The sequence below is a fragment of the Delphinapterus leucas genome, chromosome 17 (genome assembly GCF_059928025.1).
Source record: "Delphinapterus leucas isolate spDelLeu-1000000601 "Yukka" chromosome 17, BTC_Dleu_Yukka2, whole genome shotgun sequence".
NCBI classification, from domain to species: domain Eukaryota; kingdom Metazoa; phylum Chordata; class Mammalia; order Artiodactyla; family Monodontidae; genus Delphinapterus; species Delphinapterus leucas.
This window is the reverse complement of record NC_143145.1, coordinates 59,929,875-59,934,427: the sequence shown is the minus strand read 5'-3', so window position 1 is coordinate 59,934,427 and position 4,553 is coordinate 59,929,875. Positions and strand designations below refer to the sequence as shown.

General features: G+C 37.8%; 1 pseudogene; it reads right to left on the bottom strand.

Annotated features, from left to right (window-relative positions):
* Nucleotides 1-1,811: 1,811 nt before the first annotated feature.
* LOC111164948 (mesoderm-specific transcript homolog protein pseudogene) lies at nt 1,812-3,085 on the bottom strand (annotated as a pseudogene).
* Nucleotides 3,086-4,553: the final 1,468 nt, after the last annotated feature.

The following is a 4,553-nucleotide window of genomic DNA, read 5'->3' as shown; positions in this document are numbered from 1 at the left end:
AACTCAGAACTTGACTGGAAAGGATCCACTTCCTAGCTGACTCTTCTATTTGTTGGATAGATTTAGTTTCTTGTGGGTTATTGGACTGAGGGCTCTGAGGCTCACAAGCTGTTGACTGTCTCTCTGTTCCTAGTCATGTGGGGCTTTCAAAGATCATCTCACAGCATGGCATCTTGCTTCATCTGTTCAGGCAAACAAGAATGCAAAAGACAGTAACAGCAAGAAAGAGAGAGAGAGAGAGAGAGAGAGCCAGAAAGTCACCTACTTTTGTAGCTTAATCATGAAAGTGATATCTCATCTTTTTTATTGTATCCTATTGGTTAGAAGCAAATCATTAGGTCTAGCCCACACTTAAGGGATGAGCACAAAGGCAGGAATACTGGGAGGGAGGGGTCATTGGGAGCCATGACTAAAGCTGCTTACCACACTATGTCTTCAACTGATAGATGTTTAAATGAAGTTAACTCAATAAACATTGATTGGGCATCTGCCATGCACCAGGATGGAAAGAAGCAGAAATTAACATAACTTTATTCTGAACCAAATGCAATCTCTACATTTATTTAGTGTAAAAAATGTTACAGTGAATCATTTTCTCCGTAGACATATAAATATTAAACAGAAAAGCTAGACAATACAATTGGTTTAGAGATTTCATATTATCATATCAAATTACCTTTGCCAAAGAGGTGTGAGAATGTTCATGGCACCTGTTCTATTTTTTTTTGTCAAAATTCATTTTTATTAATAGAAAATAAACACTTATTCCAGTTGTTATACTTGAAGTTGCTAATAAAAAAATAAAAAAGAATTTAAAATCACCACTCAATAATCCTGTTTTAACTAAGACAATGAAACTGTGGCTTAAAAAAAAAAAAAAGTATTCAGCACCATTTAGTCATAGAACTTTCAGACTTTGTTCTTAAAGTTTCTGGAACTTTCCCATCTGTAAAGTACAGGAATTGCTGAGCTACATGAGGAACCCTCTCTTGGACAACCAATGAGAAGTTAAGCAATCAGTATATATTCAGCCTGGTAACTTGGACTGTACAACGATCCCCTCCTCTCCACTCTGGCTCAGGAGGGACATGCTTCTAAGCACTGAGGTATGATGAGTCCGACTGTTATTAGCTGGAAAGACCAGTTCTAACAGCAAATAACAGTAAATCTCTGGCACAGAGACTACTGTCCTTAATGTTCTGTGATTTTAGGAAATTCTGTAAATGGCTTGGCTTTACTTCAATTTACTCAGAAATGAAACATGTTTAATAAGGTTAAACTACTCTGCTAGAGTAAGTGTCTGCTGGTTTAGTGTCCTTATAAAATACATACATAATACCTGTAGGTAAACCATAGTCTTAAAGTATAATTAGAATACTGCATTATTGAAACGAAAGTCTAACAAAATGACTACAGTTAGAAGCAGCTAATCAAACTAAATCCAAAGTTATGACAAGGGAGACTCATTTTCACTTGAAGCTGTGTCGCTTAGAGAATTAAAGCCATTCAAGGTGAGGTGAAGGTGGCACCTTTAGATAATTCCAACCAGGGCCAGAAATTAGCATTTCTAAATATTTCAGAAAAGTCCATAGAAGTGTTTCAAAGACTTTTATGCAAAAGAATATCTGTCTGTCTTTCTGCATCAGTAAGTAGTAGTGCCCATCAGAATTTCCTATTAACACAAAGACAAAGGCAAGTCCGTACACTTGATCAGATGTCAAAGGAATGGGAGGTGGACTATTAGGTCACCCTTAGAGCTTCTGCTGGCTTTTTACTATATGCTGTTCACCAGTGTGAGTCAGGTGGACTTTTGTGAGAGAATAGTGTTTGGTGGCCAGGACCTCTTTTGGGCATTTCTTGCTAAGTGGAATACACAACAGATAAGGGAATAGGGGAGGTAATACAGGGAAGTTACTCTTTCCAGCTCAGAAGGAGTTGATGAAGCCCATATGTGCATTCAAGAAACCCATGGGATCCTCTAGCTGTGGATAGTGGCTAATGTGGTCATCCAGAATCAACACTGTGGACAGCGGCAGCATTTTCCTGTACAGCTCCAAAAACTCTGGATAGGGATTCACTGGATCCAATGGCCCATAGATAAAATGAATGGGCATAGATACAGAGGCAAGAGCTCCCACCCAGCATCTTCTAAACTTTTTCCTTTGATTGATGTACTGCAAGAGACTGTCAATAACCAAGTTCCCGTCATTGTTGCGTATCCCTGCCCACATGTCCCACAGTTCACTCTCAGAGGGTCGGGTGTATGGCCCAAAGACCGGGGTGAGACCTCGAGAGAATACGAAGAAGTTCATCAGTCGCGTGAGGATGGGTGACAGCATGCCTCCATCTTTGAGAAGCTTTTGGAGAAGGAGAGGATGGTGAGTCTCAGGAAATATACCTCCATTCGACAGACAGAGACTCTTGATGGTAAGCTGACCAGATCGATTCTGCTTGAACCTATAGAGCAGCTCCTGAGCAACAATATCCCCATAGTCGTGAGAAAACAGTTTGATCCTACGGTTCTGGAGCCCCAGATGCCGCAAAAGAGCTTCCACGATGCTGGCCTGCTCGAATATGGAATAGTGATGTGGTCTCGGTTTGTCACTGAAGCCAAAGCCTAGGAAATCAAGGGCAATCACTCGATGAAACCTGAGGGTCAGACCTTCGCAAATCTTGTACCAGTCATAGCTGGACGTTGGAAAGCCGTGTAAAAGCACAACTATCTCTGGACTTCCAACCACACCCACAGAGTCTTGGTAGAAGATATTCAGTCCCTTGTAGGTAAAAAAAAAATTGCCTGATGACTTCCATGAGTGAAGAGCAGGGGAAAGCTGGGGGGGGGGGCGGGGGGATGTGCAGATAGGCTGCAAGCAGGGGCACAGCCAACAGCCCCATCTGGACCCACCACTCCCTCATCCTGATTCAGGTAAGACCTGGGCTACAAGACTCCATGTTTGGAGACCCGGTTGCGCATGCGCTTCCTGCGGCCAGAGCTTCTCCGCCTCTACGGCCATACCACCCTGAACGCGCCTGATCTCGTCTGATCTCGGAAGATAAGCAGGGTCGGGCCTGGTTAGTACTTGGATGGGATTTTTTTTTTTATTTTTCATGATGAATAATTAATAGATATGATTATTTTAATAATGTTATAATAATGAGTATAATAGCTAATGTGCACTAATATAATTAATATAATAGTTAATATTTGTTAATATAATACATACAATAGCTAATATTTATTGAGTACTGACTTCGTGCTAGGCACCATGTTAAGTACATATATATATATATATATATATATATATATATATAAAACATCTTTATTGGAGTATAATTGCTTTACAAAGGTGTGTTAGTTTCTGTTTTATAACAAACTGAATCAGCTTTTGGGGAAATTTTAAATCCACAAGAGACAGCCAGAGAGGTATCAAACAGTTAAGGTTTTTCTTTTTTTGGGGGGGCGCCTTGTTGCACCATGCGGGATCTTAGTCCCCCACCAGGGATCGAACCCGCGTCCCCTGCAGTGGAAGGACAGAGTCTTAACCACTGGACTTCCAGGGAAGTCCCTTGAAGAGTTAAGTTTTAATGGAAGAATTATCCACAAACTATTAGGTACTTCAGCAATCATATTTCAGTGTCTTACTTAATGGTTCAGTGGTTCTAAAAGTGTGGTCCAGGTACTCTGAAAATTTTTTCATAGCTTCTGCCTGTCTAAAATTATTTCCATAATAATATGAAGACATAATTTGCCTTTTTACTCTCATTCTTTAAATAATATATAATAGAGTTTTCCTGTGATCCAGTTGACATGTATTAAGTCAAACATTAAAGATAATAGGCTAAATATTTTGAAAGATAGTTATCTTTCGCAAAAATATTTATTTAACATGTAATATACTTGTTATTTTAAAATGACAAAATAAATATGTTACTTAAATTTCTGTTTTAATTTTTAATATGGTAACTATTGATAAATGTAATTGACATAAACTAAAGCTCTTTGGGTTTGTTAATAATTTTTAAGAGTATAAAGGATTCTAAGACCAAAGTTTGAGAATAAATAAATTAGACAATTCTTAAAGCACCAGTGGGTTTCTAAACAACTTAGATGAAAAACACTGTTTTGAGAAAAATAAACTTACATTATTAGATTTATTTTCTCATAATGCAATATGCTTTAGTTAAGTTTAAAATTCAGATGTTTCACTTCAATAAGCAAAGGTATTCTTGGAAAGTGGCAATCATTTTTTAAATAAGAAAATCATTTTGAGTGTGAATATAATATCAGTGCCCCTCATTAATCACAGCAGGAATATTTACTACATTAATGTAACTGGAAATATTTAAAAAATATTTCCCTATCTGAGTAAGATTATAAAAACAAGATCATAATTATATAAGAAAAAACAGTATGAAGACAAAGTATAATGACTTCTAATGAATTTTAGGTGTGCATTTTTAATAAGGCTTGCACTTCATCTTCTAAAAAACTGTAAGGACTGTAAATGGAATGGGGGCAGAATTATACTAGTCTACTCTTCTGAATATACACT